General features: G+C 35.1%; 1 non-coding gene across 1 annotated transcript; it reads right to left on the bottom strand.

Moving 5' to 3' along the window:
* Window positions 1-14,959: 14,959 nt before the first annotated feature.
* Window positions 14,960-15,032, bottom strand: TRNAN-GUU (transfer RNA asparagine (anticodon GUU)). The gene has a single exon. It is a non-coding gene; the product is annotated as a tRNA-Asn (tRNA).
* Window positions 15,033-18,957: the final 3,925 nt, after the last annotated feature.

An 18,957-nucleotide genomic window follows, 5' to 3' on the forward strand; every position in this document is an offset into this window, starting at 1 on the left:
CGCAGAAAAATTAATTTCTCCTAAATGTTAACACCGTTTTACTCGATAAATAGTAGGCCTATACATACAGTTCTGAATTATACTCTTATAATTATAAAAACTAATAAGGAATGATTTATCTCTTTGCAGTTTTTAAATGAAATGGAAATTTTTTTGCAACTTAAGAGGAGAATCCATTGATAATCGTGAACATTTTACAAAAAAAAAAAAATTGACTTTTTCACGTTTTTAGAATGTATATTTTCATTCCCCAAATGAATTTAGTTCAATTCTGATTAAAATTTGTTTAAAAATGTTTTTAAATTAAGGCTGTAAGCGGGCATGACATTAAAGAGCTGTCAAAATTATTTTTTCATCAAAGAATTCTTTTTCACAAATTTCTGATTACAAATCTAGTAACATTTTGTTCAAAAGTTGGCCCCCTGAAGTTACTAGGTGAATGTAGCGGAGGAGAATTTTAGAATATGTGTTACATAAATATTCATTTTATTTTAAAATCTATTTTTCCGTAAGTTTATTTTTCTTGATTCAACACCAATTTGTAATGTCAAATATTAATCAATCTGGATGAAATTTTTTCTGCAAGTATTTATGAGATAGCTGCATGTTTCTATGCATTTATTTTGCTGCTAGTTAATTTTATTAATATTTTTATGACTAACATAAAAAATAACATTTTTAAGTGAATAAATAAGATATTTAATAAAATGAATGCATACAAATGTTTCTCTGGGCCAGTGCTTTCCAAACGTTTTTATATGGCGACACCCTAGCAAACTCTAAAAATGTAGTGCCATCACCTTATCACTCAAATGAAAGTATCTCACACATTAATAGGCTACTTATATACACCCTTCATAAAATGAATAAAATAAACACACATATTTCCGGTATTGTTAAAATATTATATGAGGCGAAAGAAATATTTACATAGACTTCTAAGACGAGGAAAACAGTCCCATTTATTTATTCAGTGGCTCACATGTGCTTGGCGAATCTTACACATTTATTTTATGTTTGGACGAATAAACTATAGAATAAATTCACTCACATTTCTTCATCCGGCATTTGTAAACTACAATGTTTCACTGTTTTGATAATGGTCATCACAGAAAATCCTGCTTCGCAATAATATGTGGTTGAAAACTTCAACAAAACCACATAGCCCGTTCAGGAATATGCGGAAAATCAAGTGAAATCCAGAATCTGTTCACATCATCTCTTTGGTGTTTAACTTCAAATTCCTATCATTTGTAATCTCTGCCAATTCTTCTTCTAGTGATAAGGAAAGTCCATTAACTTCAGATGACAAAAATCATGGAAACATAATATCGACGTCATTTCATCATTATACTGGGTGTTCATTTCAAAGTGTGTCATGACGTCACTGTTGATGAGTCAGCGATTTCAAACGAGTTTCAGCTTTTGTGTCAGAGAAGTTGCCTATTAATCAAGGCGTTCAATCTGAACTTGAGAACGTGTACCTACGGTATAACTTGAACGTCGTAGCAACAGATGGCGGTCTGTACGGTCTGTGTGCTACCATAACCCCTTTCGAACTGTGTTTTGCGCGGCCAAGTCGTACGCAGGATATTTATTATCATCGGTTGCGTACGGCAACATTTCACAATACAAATCAAATGCTCCGTGTCCATGTTGACCGTCCAAATTAATGTCAACAAATACGTAAGTAATCGTCTTAACCCTCTCCACATATCCCGACAGTAAGAAAAAACTCACCTCAGTACATGTTTCGACTCTACCGGCGTTACCGTACATATCTGTAAGTACTCTTCTGAATGAACGCCGTACTTGGTAGGCAACTTTTCTGGCACATAAGTAATACACCTCTGCGGAAGTGTAGGAAGATTGAATTCTCTAGGCTCATCGACTAGCCACATGACGACATACAGCGAGCCATGACACACTTTGAACTGAACACTCTGTATTCTAGTGTATACTTGAGCGCTACATGATCGTGTGTTGTTTTAAAATCACATACTGTATGAGTTTGCAATTATTCATGTTATCTCGTCTAACGGTATTGTTAATAAGTTAATGACAATGTTTATGTAAATTAATATTAATGGCCCCATTACTAATGCAGTAAATAACGTTTTTCGCTTCTTCTTTATATATAAGTTGAGCTCGAGTAGAATCCGAGTCGGCAAATAATGCTAATTATTATTATTATTATTATTATTATTATTATTATTATTATTATTATTATTATTGTTATTATTACGTCATTCACCCATATGAAGCCAGTTATATAGACCAATTTACCATGATCGATATTTTATTGGCAATGAGTTGGCAAACTGTTGTTTAGCAATTGGATCGGATTTTTAATAAACCCCTTACGAAATACAAAGTTTTGAAGAAACGCAAAAAACCTTTTGAAAGAAATGCATGAGTTTAGAATTGGAATATTTAAAATGGGAAATGTTGGTGAAAACATAGGCCTAATTAATATTTTGAGTTCATTTTTTTCTGAATTCCAATAAGTCAAATATCAAATTAAGAAGAGAAGATTAATATTATTCCATCATATCACTTATTTTTAATGTAAAATTGAGCAGTTATCAATTTACTAATATAATGTAAATTTATAACTGCACAATTTTACATTAAAATAAGTCATATGATGGAATAATATTAATCTTCTCTTGTTAATTTGATAATTAATATTTTTGTGTGCAAAATGATATTTCTTAAATTGAATTAGCTCAATATTCAGGTCTGAAAATGTTTGACTTATGGGGTTTCTCAAAATCTGGTAAAGATTTAATAAAACAATCTCTTTATTTCATGAAATAATTGAAAATTTGGTTAAAAATAACACGAATTTGATTCTCAAAACCAGTATTTAGAAGCTGACTTTATAATTTCTGCTTCATGTAAACATATTTTACTCAAACCTGTATGAAATGTCACTAAGGAAATAATAATGAATTTATGTTTGAAATAATCTAATACAATAAAGACAACGTTCTTCTAACAAATCCAAAATTCAGACACAAAATAATTAATTTACCAATCACAACAGCTTAGGCTATACTGGGTGTTCATTTCAAAGTGTGTCATGACGTCACTGTTGTGAGTCAGCGATTTGAAGCGAGTTTCAGCTTTTATGTCAGAGAAGTTGCCTATTAATCAAGGCGTTCAATCTGAACTTGAGAACGTGTACGGTATAACTTGAACGTCGTAGCAACACATGGCGGTCTGTACGGTCTGTGTGCTACCATAACCTCTTTCGAACTGTTTTTTGCGCGGGAAAGTCGTACGCAGGGTATTTGTTATCATCCGTTGCATACCGCAACATTCCACGACACAAATCAAATGCTTCGTATCCATGTTGACCGTCCAAGTTAATGTCAACAAATACGTAACTAATCGTCTTAACCCTCTCGCCATATCCCAACAGTAAGAAAAAAACTCACCTCAGTACGTGTTTCCAAACAGTTCACATTCCTGCCACTACCGGCGTTACCGCACGTATCGGTACGTACTTCCAGAGTCCTTGGGTACCCACGGACTCTGCGTACTTCAGAATGAACGCCGTACTTGCTAGACAACTTCTCTCGCATTTAGGTAATACGCCTCTGCGGAAGTGTAGGAAGATTGAATTCTCTAGACTCATCGGCTAGCCACATGACGGCATACAGCGAGCCACGACACACTTGGAACTGAACACGCAGTAGTTTTGTTCATTCTGTGTCAGCCTTTTTCATGACTTACGGGCCTTCTCCACGAAAACTAATTTTCAAGCGCACATGTCACAACAGAAATACCGTTTGACTTGTGGTATTTTTCTACAAAATGGTGTATCTATCCCTATAGGATAGGGATTAGCAATAAACTCAGTTTGGTTAAATTTTAACTTATGGAGATTTCTAAAAAAATCTATTAAATTATGATTTAAAATTTCTTTTTAAAGGATGTCACAGTCCTCGATATTTTTCACAGTTTTACCGGGCAGGAAAAACTGCCGAGGAACAAGTAATGAATACACCCTACTATTTATTTTTTAAATTTTAATTTCCCCCTTTGGAGAAAACATTCAATTCGCATCCTGCTTAGAGTTTATATTTCACATCATTATTCATTAAGTAGGGGGGAAAGGAACTGGCCACCCTACCCCATTATCCCCTGGCCTAGTTGCCTCATAAGCGGTGCCTTCTTGGTTTCACTTGTGAGGTTCAGACCTGTCTTCGGACAGTTGACATTAGGATTTTGTGTTTGGCATTCTTAAGGGGAGGCAGAGGTGAATATTTCAAAATCCACAAAATTTATCCGATTTGTTTGAAATTGATCATGGATACTAAGTATGTTATTAGTAATGGACATACCAAGTTTCAACTTTCTAAGTACAATAGTTCTGTAAATATTAATAATTTTATAAAACTTTATATAGTTTGATATAAAATGCTCCATGCACCATATTGTAAGAAATTTTCAATATTTCTTTTTATTTATATGTTCAGAGAAGGTATATAAATAATGATAAGTATTAGTTTATTATGGGAATAATATAGTAATACAGTTATCTTGGTTTTAATTTCATACTTTTAAAGGGCACAAAATCAAAAACTAACATCGGAATATGAAAACAAAGATAATAAAAATGGGGGGGGGGGAATTAATTTTTTCTTCAGTTTTGTTCGAAAATTTCACCTCTGCCTCCCCTTAAGAAAACATTGTATACGTTAATATTAAAATTAATTCCTTTATTAGCATAATAATTTTCGTATTACTACTTACGATTGTTTTCTTTAAACCTAATTTTGCTTTCTTATCCAAACATAAACTTATTTATTTTGATGATAACCACTACCATGACGACGAGGATGATGATTTTTTAAATTTTATTTCAGTTGGTTATTTAACGACGCTATATCAACTACTCGGTTATTTAGCGTCGATGAAATTGATAATAGACATTTGCCAATATGAAGCCGAGGATCCACCATAGGTTACCTGAAATTCGCCTTACGATTGGAGAAAACTTCGGAAAATAAAATCCAACTCGAGCTCTATCCCGGGTCCGTAGACAAGCGCCTCTACCCACTGACCTACATGATGATGATAGTAGATAGTAGACTGGAACAGCTTACCTGCGGCAATCTTTCAGGGTGGTCCTCTTAAAATCAATACATTTAAGGAAAGGTTGAGAAGATTAGACTGAAAATGTAATTGGAGGTGCAGTGTAATTATTTAAGTTGTGTCATGTAACTAATTGAGTTGATATATAATTAATTAAGTTGATATGTAATTAATTAAGATGATATGTAATTTAGTTGATATGTAAATAAATTAGGGTAATATGTAAACAATTAAGATGATATGTAATTAAGTTGGTATATAATTAATTAAGGTGATATGTAATTATTTAAATTGGTAATAGTTGGGTGAAATAGAAGTACTTATAAGTTAGATTTACTTTTGCTTATCGTAGGCGTTATTATAGAATAGTTTTTATTTATAGTCCTGTGTTTATTGCACCTAATATTTATAGATTTACGTTTATTTTATTTCTTTGCGTTTATTTTATGTTATTTCTGTAATTGTAATTATAGTATAGTACATATCACTGCCACCGGGTGTATCACCCGATTGTAGTGTTAATAAATACATACATGCATTATGATGATGATGATGATGATGATGATGATGATGATGATGATGATAAAGGATCTAAGACTTACCTGTATACTTGTCAATTAATCTCTCCTCGTACCACAAATATTAAATTCGTTTGGGCGGTGTGGTGTAAACTGCGAGGGAATAGCTTATAATGTGATCATTTATTCATGTACACACATGGTATTTACTATTAATTTTTTTGTATTCCAAATTCGCAATTGGTGATGTAGTTAATAAATCCGACACTGTGTGGCAGCAGGGAACGAACACGTTCAACACTGTTTCACGGTCTTCTCGGCAGAGTGCGCGACATGTACGCCGCATTAACAGACGCTTGCAGTTAGTTTTCGTTGCACTCGCAAGATGACAGAAAGAGTCGGATTTCTCTGTACTTCGGTGAATACGTCGGTTTTGGAGTCCTACATTTTATCACCTTTTTGAATGCCTTTGTGTTGAGTATAGAGTCTATAATAATTATGTAAATTACTGCTGTGTTGTTGAATTCAGACCATTCTCCGGTACAGGTGATAATAGCGGGTTATAAATTATAGAAGAATAATGTTCTGGCAGGAAACTAATGAAAAGTGAGTGTTTTCTGACCATGAATCCAAAATATACACTAAAATGAGAACTAATACTAAAAATGTATATTTAATGGATATAGTTTATAAAGTTATACCACAGTCTAGTATATACAGTCACGAAGCTCAATACGTAGTAAATATGCATCCATAGATAGTTGCTAACCACTAGGATCGCTACTATCGCCTAATTACAGACAATGCGAAATAGTACCTGCACAGTCTATTGTTCCTAGTACCCCCATAAACTCAACCTTCATGACTATATATACCAGACTGTGGTTATAGTCTACCGTATACGAAAACTCGAAATGTTTCGAAGTTTAGATATAGGCTTACGTCTTTAGATGAACAGAGAAGTGGCAAAGATGTATGTATGTACTTATTCACACTGCAATAGGTATATACCCGGTGGCAGTGGTAACTAAATACACTCAATAAAGACAATAATAAACACAATTAATAAAAAATACAATTAATATTAACAATAATTAATAATAATAATAATAATAACAGGGGACATCCCAAATTAAATGAAGCATGATGAGTTAAAATAACATTTAAAGTAAATCTAATTTGTACCTTAAACCTATGTTTGAACTAAAACCCACGTATCGTATGTTCATATCTGCACAAATACCTTTCAACACTATACTCATTTCGCTGTCAACTCACTCACTGCACTGGAACTACGACACATTTCACTGATTCTATCCTGATTCACTAACACTTCAAAAACATTTCACTGTTCAAATACTTTGCACTGCCATTACAAACTATAAAGCTTCACTGACAGGAAAACGTTTCACTTACTCAACACACTTCACTGACACAACACACTTCACTGACACAACATAATTCTTCACTGATAGAACACTTCAATAACAAAATATCAAATACACCCTTTAAATACTGTGTATAATTTTCGTCTATTAGGAAAGTCCTTAAGCCTATTTTTAAATACATTTTTGGTTGTTGGTAAAGCCTTTAGTAAGTCTGCAGGTTAAGCATTCCAGTCTCTGTTAGTACGATTGAGAAAAGAAAACTTTCCAGTGTCCGTCCTCTGTCTTCTTTCCCTCAATTTATATGAGTGGTCGTTCCTTGAAGAGTAATTTGGCGGCTGTAACCTATTTTTTATTTCTCTCCAGGCAGGCTCACCTCTGTATGTTTTGAACAGTGCGCATATTCGAATTCGCGTTCTCCTGTCCGTGAGTGTGTCCCATTTTAATGGTGAATTTTTCCGACAATACTTGAGAGCCCGTTTTTGAATATTTAAGATATCCTACTTATAATAATAATTTCAGTAAAAATGCTTAAATCCAGTGTCAGTCACGTAGGCTACAATTTTAAGCGAAATGCACCATGCCTTTCCTGCATGCTTTCATTCAAGAAAAATAATTAATACACGTGTCGCCTCAAGTACTTGCAGTGCGTACTAGGAATAAGTGCTCTAGCCAAAATTTGGACTGTAAGGGAATTCATAAAGCAGCTCAGCGCTTTGAACATAAGCCTACAACAAAAGTTACACTAGCAAAACCATGCTAATCTCCAGTGTAGATAAATATAACCCTGCTGTTGATCAGCATAAACGGCCAAAAAATATCTTGCAAGTACTAATATGCAATGAAAACGTCCCTGAACACGCTCAAATAGACGGACCGGCGGGACATTAAATATTACAACGTAAACACTGACGCTCCGCTACTGACCAAGTACCGGTATCAGTGATTATCACGGGTGATTATGTAGTAAACACCGGCCAGGCCGCCATCTTCCCACAATTAATGATTTGCCTAAAGTAATTAAATATTCAAAATGTTTACTCTATGCTGATGATCTAATAGTACATTATGCAACGAGTCTATAATGATAGTAATTAAGAATCGAGTATGGATATTTATGAAACGAGCGCAAGCGAGTTTCATAATTTTCATACGAGCTTCTTAATTACCATTATAGGCGAGTTTTATACGACTTTTTATGCTCGACCATATTTCTAACTTGAAATTACCGGTATTCAGATGTATACATTTTATTTGTATCTGACAAGATCGGAAGTGACCTTGTTCTAGGTCGTGAATTGTGAGATGTGCGCAGACGCGAAAGTATTGATTTTTTCCGAGGAACAATAATGTCATTGACCTTGACGTAGTCCCGCTAAACTTGATAATATTATAATATTATAACCTTGATTATTGAATTCGACATTGAAAAACGAGATGACAAATTGAATTTATTTGAATATTATTTACAATTAACGCTAATTATTATAGTAACAGAACATAACCTTCTGCGACAGTAGACCTATTGGATTTCTAGCCTCCGTGACTTTTCGCTAATTCTCTTTCGATTGCATATCCGAGAATAATCGATACTTGCGGTTTTATAACGGTACAAAGCTGACTTGTCATTGGCTGAACACATGTAAGCCGAGTTATCATTGGCTGAAGACCTGTACTTTAATGAATAGGTGTACTTTAATGACATGCATTAAAGGACTGCTACCAGGTGTATAATTAGTACATTTCTGCATGGTCGAGCATAAGATATTTAAATCAATACAAAATATGTCCGATATAGAATTACTACAAATTGATATCAACAATATTTATCAATGCCTTTTAAATGATGGGTTAAACATTAATACAAAAAAAAAATGTTGTTATATGACTTATACAAGGACTAAATCTTATTTAAGAGGTAATTATACATTGAACGATGAACCATTACAACGAATATATCGTGTAAAAGATCTCGGTGTAACTATTAATCATAATTTGACTTTTAACGGATGTAGGTAAATTCTCATTTTTAAATAGAACTATAAATGATTGGAATGACCTACCTGCAGCTGTCTTTGAAGGCTGTCCTTCCTTAAGGAGATTCAAGAATAACTTAAAAAGTTGTGTATAAAGTGCAAATTAAAATTAAGGTGACATTTAACATTTAATTTTTTTAACGTGACATGTATTTATTTAGCCTGACGAGTTACTTCCTTGGTTCGAATTGTAAATTATTTAAAAATAGCGTGTAAGAGGGCCTTAGACTAGAAATGTTTAGTTTATATGTAGTTGTGTTTATAAGTACAGTATGCATAAGGGTGTAATTATTTGACTTATTTGTGAAGCGAGGTGAGTCAGTGAAGTTATGGCTTTACAGTGCAGTGAATAGTTCCGACCAGTGATAATTTATAGCGTCAATGAAATGTGTTCTATAGTGTCAGTGAAATGTGTTACAGAGTGTCAGTGAAATGTGTGCTAAAGTGCCAGTGAAATGCGTCATAGTGCCACTACAGTGAGTGAGATGAGAGTAAAGTGAAAGACTATTGAAACTTATGTAGGGCCTATACATAGGCCTAATTATGAAGGTTGTATTGTAAAATTAAGTATTTTATCTATGTGTTATTATTATTGTGTTAAATTTTATTGTGTATTCTTATTGTATTGTGTATAAAATTGTATGTGTATTGTAAATTTTATTGTGTATTTTTTATCATTTTATTGTGTATTGTTTATATTGCGTATACCACTGCCACTGGGTGCTTGCCCACTTGCAGTGTAAATACATACATACATACATACATACATACATACATACATACATTCATACATACATACATACATATTAAATATAACAAATAATGCTTTCAAAATCTGGATTTTGTTATTAGAAATTCAAAAACTTTACAAAACACTTCGACTTTGACACTCCTTTTTAATTGGCATGTTCGCGCTAAATTGGAATATGCCTCTGTAATTTGGTCACCCACTTGCAAATCACATAGTAATCAAATTGAAAAAATTAAAAAACGATTCTCTAGATATCTGTATTTTAGAAGATATCATTGTTCAGCCCTCCATAACAAAATTTCGTACAACAATCTACTTGCTGAATTTAATTTAATGTCTCTTGGAAGTCGTAGATTACTTGCTGAACAACTTTTATTATATAAAATATTCAACGGTCTACTGGATAACAGCGAAATATTATCACAAATCCAGATTAACGCTAGAACATCACATTTAAGAAATCGTCAATTGTTATATTATAAAAAAACCAAACACTTCATCGCATAAAAATTCACCAGTGTTAAAAATGTATTCAAATTTCAATGAAATATGTAAAACATGGGATCTAGATTTCTGCATTTCTTACATGGAATACAAAAATTTTCTTATTAATATACTGAAGGTAGTTGATTTTATATAACATTGATATTTTTTACTCTGTAATTTGCCAATTATAGCTACATTTTACATTTTAGCATGATATCTATATTTGACTATTTTTCATTTATTTAATTTTGTATTTTTCACTTATATCTATGTCTGTGTCTTTTATTTACGTAGTATCTATTTGTCTGTTCTTTTTTTTTTCCTTTTCTCAGTTTCCATTTTAATTTGTATTTACACTTGCATCTGTTTCATCTCTTTTTTCATGTTACATGCAATTCTATGTTTTTAAACGAATATCTGTACTGTCTATTGTAATTAGGGCTTTGCCCTGTTATAGGCATAAATAAATAAATAGAGGTCTGGGGAACATATTTTCCCGTTAGAGTGTCAAGATTTAATTAAAATATATGTATAGGCTACATTTGGTAATGTAGGGCCTATGTGCTCTGGACCCCTATTGCTGGGAAATTGTAATGTTATATTCGTACTCCAGGATACAGTTGATGTAAGTGACTATATATTTTATTGTTATGAATGTCAAATATATTATAACACTTCTACAAAAATTTCAATTGGCAATAAGATACGAGGGGGATCCAGGAAATAACGACCGTTCGCGCATACCCGCCGCGCAGCTGACTCCCCTTCCTTGTTTGAAGGTCAACTGGCTTCCTTAACATGTGTTCTCATAATGTTGTGGGTACTGGTTGCAACAAGTCACCATTGTGCATTTTGTGTTACTTCAAAATGAACGACGTGATTGATAATCCCGCCGACTGTGAGGTGAGGAGTGTGATTCGATTTTTGAATGCCCGACATTTGAAACCTGCAGAAATTTACCGGCAATTGAAAGAAGTGTATGGTGATACTGTAATGAATGAAAGAAATGTGAGAAAATGGTGCGAAATGTTCAACAATGGGCGAACAAATGTCCACGATGAAACTCGACCCGGACGCCCATCACTCATCACAGAAGACCTGATTATCCGCCCTATAGTCCAGATCTTGCTCCTAGCGATTTTCACCTTTTCACTAAGCTGAAAGACTTTCTGGGTGGTACTCGTTTTGGAAGTGATGAAGAGTTGAAGAAGACAGTGAACACCTGGCTTAATGAACTGGCGGCAGAGGAGTATAACACGGGAATTCTAAAGCTAGTGAACAGTTACGACAAATGTTTAAATGTATGTGGTGATTATGTAGAGAAGTAAAGGTAGCTTCAGTTATGTAACAGACTTTGTTTTTTTCAAATAAATATATATATTTTTTAATTATTACAACAAAACGGTCGTTATTTCCTGGATCCCCCTCGTATTATCACCTTTGCACATCGAAGTGGAAATGGCCGATTTTGAACGGATTGGTAATTTCAACACATGCATAATGTTGGAAATGTCCGTTTTTGATACAAAAATGACAATAAAAACAGTCATATCCACAGGGTCATTTTCATTCTGTCCTTCACCGCGGTAGCAGTACAATGACACATCCTTCGCATTGGTATTTCTTCCTACTTTACCATTAGCGATATACAAACTTGAATAATTTTAAGGGAAATATTGTTCCAGGGCTGGATATCGATCCCGGAACCTCTGGCTGATCGCACCAGTGCTCTTACCAACTGAGCTACCCAGGAGCTTCACTTGAGACGGTATCCGGTGAAGTTTCTGGGTAGCTCAGTTGGTAAGAACGCTGCTGCGTTCAGCCAGAGGTCTTGGGATCGATACCCGGCCCCGGAACAATTTTTCCCTTAAAATTATTCAAGTCTGCTTTACAGGGAGCTTTACCTGAAAGCTAGATTTCTATTATGTATGTCAAAAGAATGTCCGTGTTTTGACAATACATTATTTTCTATTATTAAATTATTTTTATGCGTTAGAGACGAAGGGAGAAGCTTTGTAAAGAATTTTCAAACGTATAACTTATAGTTTAAGTCGATGGAAAATTGCTGAAAAAAAGTGTATTCTTTCAAAATATGCAATGTCCTTCAAATATATATAATATGTAATAAATGCCTAAATTTATGCGCAAAAATATGTAATAATATGTAACTTAAAACTTCGGAATATTGATGGCTTTGTTGGTGTGATTCGCCGAAATTTTATATTTTCTTATAGCCTCATATATAGGAACAGAATATGTAATTACATGAAATCCTGGCTCCAGTAATCACAAGCTGCCTACATCCGCATAATATTGCATAATGCATGCAAGCAAATAATCCATTCAGGAGAAACCCCTCATTCTTAACTTTGTTGCACGGAGAAGTGGCATTAATGGTGAAGCATATATATCACTGCTGTGTTTTTATTGGCGAGTGCTCTCATTACGATTCTGTTTTGTTACAGATCGTCGACCGCAGGACTCGGTGAGTTCACCTGCTGCTTACAGTTGAAATATAACTGTCTGTATCTTGCACGGGATGGCTTCAGGTGAGAATTGTACTGACGTAATTAACACTGGTTCTGATGTTTGTAGAGCTTTCTGTTTGTACTATATGGCAATTTAAAAGTATTTTTTATTGGGTTATTTTACAACGCTGTATCAACATCTAGGTTATTTAGCTTCTGAATGAAATGAAGGTGATAATGCCGGTGAAATGAGTCCGGGGTCCAGCACCGAAAGTTACCCAGCATTTGCTCGTATTGGGTTGAGGGAAAACCCCGGAAAAACCTCAACCAGGTAACTTGCCCCAACCGGGATTCGAACCCGGGCCACCTGGTTTCGCGGCCAGACGCGCTGACTGTTACTCCACAGGTGTGGATCCGAAAGTTACCCAGCATTTGCTCATATTGGGTTGAGGGAAAACCCCGGAAAAAACTCAACCAGGTAACTTCCCCCGACCGGGAATCGAACCCGGGCCACCTGGTTTCGCGGTCAGACGCGCTGACCGTTACTCCACAGGTGTGGACACTATGAAAGATACGTGAATCATTTTTTGCATATTAGTTCTGGGCATTAGACCTACTTGATACATACATGCAAATTTTCAAAGCTGTAGTGTAAGTAATATCAACATTATTAATTATTCATATTAATTTTATGCTAATATTTTGATAATATGGTATAGGTTATAGTGTAAGTACAAGAAATTGTGTTTCGTGTCATATTTATATTTTGGTGTTCTTTTGGTGATACTGTTTTTTAGTAAACTTATCAATTTATGATTGTTTTCGATTTTAAAGAAACTAGTAATTTTTTTTGCTCGACCATGCCGAAATGTAGTAATTATACACCTGGTAGCAGACCTTTAATGCATGTCATTAAAGTACACCTACTCATTAAAGGTCAGGTCTTTCAGCCAATGACGACTCAGGTTACAACTGTTCAGCCAATGACAGGTCAGCTTCCTACCGTTATAAAACCGCAAGTATCGATTATTCTCGGATATGCAATCGAAAGACAATTAGCGAAAAGTCACGGAGGCTGGAAATCCAATACTGTCGCAGAAGGTTATGTTCTGTTACTATAATAATTAGCGTTAATTGTAAATAATATTAATATAAATTCAATTTGTCATCTCGTTTTTCAATGTCTAATTTAATTTCAGTGTTATCTCTGTAGGTTCTTATGACCTAGCAATGTCGATGTGAACATCTGTTCCTCGGAAAAATCAATACTTTCGCGTCTGCGCACATCTCACAACATACGGGACATTGGTCAAGGTCAGATACAAAGAAAATTAATAATATCAAGTTAGAAATATAGTCGAGCATAAAAAGTCGTATGAAACTCGCCTATAATGATAATTAAGAAGTTTCGTATGAAAATTATGAAACTCGCTTGCGCTCGTTTCATAAATATCCATACTCACTTCTTAATTACCTTCATTATAGGCTCGTTGCATAATGTACTATTATCGTATTAAGTACCGGTAATTCGGGGAGGTGGGGCCGCAGTCAGAAATCTGGCTGAAAAGTGGTTCTGGCCTTCAAAAAGTTTTGGAGCCACTGCTGTGGAGTCATGGAGTCTACTACAAAAGAGTCGTGCACAATCGGTTACGAAAAATAGAAATTATATATTGCTATTGAACGCCTGGCGCTATAGTCAATAAACAAAGCTCTCCCATCTCGCGAAGTGCCTCAGGGTCGGTTTAACGAATATTCGAGTCGTTTCTCATTCTTTGTGGGTGACGGCAAAGGCAGACCACATTGAGACATGCAGAAGTTCCAAGAGCCCTTGCAAGGCCTACCATTTAATTGATAACTCTTCCTCTCTCAGTACAATCAATCAATCAATTAATCATACATCCATTCATCTATCCATCGACTCATTGATTCATTCACACATCGATTCGTTGATTCATTTATGTATGGATTGATTTTCATTCATTGATGCACTAATTGATAGATTAATTCGTTGATTCATTCATAGACTCATTGATTGATTCATTCATCCAGTCTAGGTATTATAGTTGGGTACCTTCAAGGGCAGCAACATGCTTCGTGAAAGTACAAGCATTTGAGCTTCTCTTTTTGTTAATAACACTCTATCTTGCAAATCATGATTTCAGATATAACTCTCTGTAAAGTTGATTTGAATAATTTCGAGGAAAAATTGTTCCGGGGCCGGGTATCGAACCCGGGACCTTTGGTTTAACGTACCAACGCTCTACCAACTGAGCTACCCGGGAACTCTACCCGACACCGATCCAATTCCTCCCTCTATATCCACATACCTCAAAGTGGGCTGACAACCGTCAAGCAACCAACTTCGAGTGCACACTAACTCCGTATGACTTACATTGTGGTTTTCTGTTAACGAACAGTGACGTGTATTATGCAAATCAAGATTTCAGGTATAACTCCCTGTAAAGTTGATTTGAATAATTTCGAGGGAAAAATTGTTCCGGGGCCGGGTATCGAACCCGGGACCTTTGGTTTAACGTACCAACGCTCTACCAACTGAGCTACCCGTGAATTCTACCCGACACCGATCCAATTCCTCCCGCTATATCCACATACCTCAAAGTGGGCTGACAAAGATCCCAAAGGTCCCGGGTTCGATACCCGGCCCCGGAACAATTTTTCCCTCGAAATTATTCAACACTCTATCTTCTTAAAAAAGATTTATTAATGAAATAATAATGCAGCTCTTTAGAGTATTAAAAGGCATTATATATTAACAACTACTGTTTTAGAGGTATGCATTTTGAGTTTGAAGTGTAAATATTAAACTAGAATGTAGGCCTATGTACTTATTTGCTCTTCTCTTTAGTAAGTAATTGTAATTTATTTTATTCTTGCATTTCTTTACGCGCCAGAGTTCATATTCTGCATTACACTTATTTCCTTTGTTACCTGTGTGCATTTGTTCATTTATGTATTAGTTATGAAGATAAGTCTGTTAGAGCGTCCAGTCAATAACAATTATTGTAGACCTATATTAAGCAAACAGGTTTTTTAATAAGACAAAATAAATTTCCTTCAATTGTTACTCCGTTTGTGTACTCGGAAAATGTCGTTTTCATGTATGATGAAGTGCGCCTAGTGTTCTGTCTACCTGCAAAGTATAAGGGGTAATCGGTTAAAAATCGAATATTCGGCCGGTTGCCCGACCTTGACGGATGTTCTCTAACCGGTCGAATATAAACCGGTTGTAAGCGCTATTTTGCAGCTCTTTGACTACAATACTACTTCCACTGATGCAAATACTGCTTCTAGGCCTACTACTGCTGCTGTTATTGCTATTACTGTAGCTGCTACTACTACTGCTAATGTTACTAATGCTGCTACTACTATTGTTGCTGCTACTGCTATTGCTAATGCTATTGCTACTGCTGCTGGTACAGTCGTTGTTTTTACATGCAGGGTGATTCACAAGGAGTTACCAGCACTTACAGAGCATATTTCCAAAGACATTTTGAGCAAAAATTGTCATGTAAACATGGGTTCTATTCTCAATATTTTCAGATTTACACTAATTTGAAATTGATTATAAAATACCATTATTATTTAGTTTTTTTAGGGTAAAATAATATTACAGTCAAGAATGAACTATTAAGAAGGATAATTTCTTTAATTAGCTAGTATTCTGAAACTAAAAACTGTGTTGTGAATTCCATAGTTGCTACATACAGATTTTTTTTCTTTCGCTATTTAACTACAAAATTACATTTTTCTTACGCACTTATCACATTTGTTACAAATCACGCCACTCTTGTAAATTCTTTAAAATGTACATTAGGATGCAGAATCAAGTTCCTAAAGTTGTATGATTTGTAACAGTTGTTGTGATAAGTGCGTAAGAATGATGTAATTTTTAGTTAAAACTTGAAGAAAAAAAAAACCTGTACAAAGAAATTAACAACACATTTTTAGCTTCAGAACACTAGCCAATTAAATAAATGATACTTCTGACTAGTTCATTCTCTATTTGTAATATTCTTTTATCCCTAAAGTCCACACCTGTGGAGTAACGGTTAGCGCGTCTAGCCGCGAGACCAGGTGGCCCGGGTTCGATTCCCGGTCGGGGAAAGTTACCTGGTTGAGGTTTTTTCCGGGGTTTTCCCTCAACCCAATATGAGCAAATGCTGGATAACTTTTGGTGCAGGACCCCGGACTCATTTCACCGGCATTATCACCTTCATCTCATTCAGACGCTAAGTAACCTAAGATGTTGATAAAGCGTCGTAAAATAACCTAATAAATATCCTTAAAACTAAAGAAAAATTTTTTTACTAACAACTTGAAATTAGTGTAATTCTAAAAATATTGAGATTAGGACACATGTTTAAACTTATATGACACCCTTTGCTTAGAATGTTTTCGGAAATAAGCTCCATAATTGGCGGTAAATCCTCGTGAATCACTATGTATATTGGAGGTTATATGTGTCAGAGGAAGAACAATTATTGTTTGTATGCATCTGAAGTCTGACTAGTGGAATATGTAGCTAATCGGCGATGTATACATTGGAGGGGGGAAGGAACTGGCCACCCTACCCCATTATCTCCTGGCCTAGTTGCCTCATGAGTGATGCCTTATTGGTGTTACTTAAGAGGTTCAAACCTGTCGTCGGACAGTTGACTAAACAACAAAAACAAAGGTTGACGAAGTAAACAGCTATTAAACTGCCTTCCACTCCTCATATTTAGTATTTTAGTATTTATTTATTTATTTATTTATTTATTTATTTATTTATTTATTTATTTAACCTGGTAGAGATAAGGCCGTCAGGATATTTAAATATTTTGTGATAGATTAAGAGAACTATTTACAAGAAACCATGTCTGAACGAGTCTCAATTACTGACCAAGTGCCTAGTAAGTTTGCGTTTGAATTCAATTTTATTTCGACAGTCCCTGATGCTAGCAGGTAACGAATTCCAGAGTCTTGACAGGGCTATTGTGAAAGAGGATGAGTATGAGGAGGTGCGATGGGATGGTATTGTTAGTATTGTTTCATGGCGAGAGCGTGTGTTCAGATTGTGGTGGAAAGAAAGGTAAGTGAAGCGAGACGACAGGTACGAAGGAATAGTGTGTACCAAGAATATAACCCAGGACTCCGTATTGAGCCTAAAACCGAAGCTTCAAAATGAGCTTTAGATAATCATAACTCATTAGTTGACTAAAAATGTTGGCATTTTAACTAAGAAAATGCAAATAAATTAAATGATTAACATAACAAATTATCCGTTTTCTTTTGTAGATTTCCTACCTTGTATTTACGTTGATGAATGACATCACCGCCATGACTAGAATAAAACAAATGAAACTATAAAGTTTAAGATGAAAAGATTAGGAAGTTATTAGAGAAGAAAAAATACTTGAAACGGGGCTCACAGTACAGGAACGCGAGTGAAGTGATTCATGATCAAGGTGATGACTGTACCAGTCGCACACGGGCGACGGAGATGACGGGCTTACGACCTATAAATCAATGCGAAAAATAGGTTGAGAGCTCATCATTGAGACATCAGAACGCTTCCTTCCGCCTCCAGAGATCCCAGCTGTTACCCCTACGGTAACTGCGCTAGAATGCGAACCTCACTGGAGTTGCACTTGTGGTAGACAGTGTCGTGAGGTGAGCATCTTTCTAGGGCCAGCCGCGGCGAAAATGCGACTCACGAGCACATTGTGGCTCGCAGTGCTTTTCTCTCGCTTCCTACCTACAACCCCCACCCTCTCACTCACTGGAGTCAAACTCCGTTCTATTTGTATTTGTCTCGGACCTGCGAGTGGCGTATTGTCGCAATCTCTCTCTCGAAACCATGTACCTCTATAAAAAACGAAAGTTTCAAGTAGGATGGGAGGATGCATTCTTTTGCTTACAATATGATGAAAATATTAAATGTATGATTTGTTCACAAATATTACTAGGAAAACGGTTGTATAACATAAAACGGCATTATAAGTTACTACATGTTACTGATGAAACATTAAAAGGTTAAGTGTTATTATTATTATTATTATTATTATTATTATTATTATTATTATTATTATTATCATCTCTGTACGTCGATTCTTTTACAGCAGATTTACGAATAATGCGGTTAGATTTTCAATTTAAACTCACAGATTTACAATGTGACGTTAAATGAAAGCTAGATGTAAGGAC

The sequence above is a fragment of the Periplaneta americana genome, chromosome 1 (genome assembly GCF_040183065.1).
Source record: "Periplaneta americana isolate PAMFEO1 chromosome 1, P.americana_PAMFEO1_priV1, whole genome shotgun sequence".
In the NCBI taxonomy this organism is placed as follows: Eukaryota; Metazoa; Arthropoda; class Insecta; order Blattodea; family Blattidae; genus Periplaneta; species Periplaneta americana.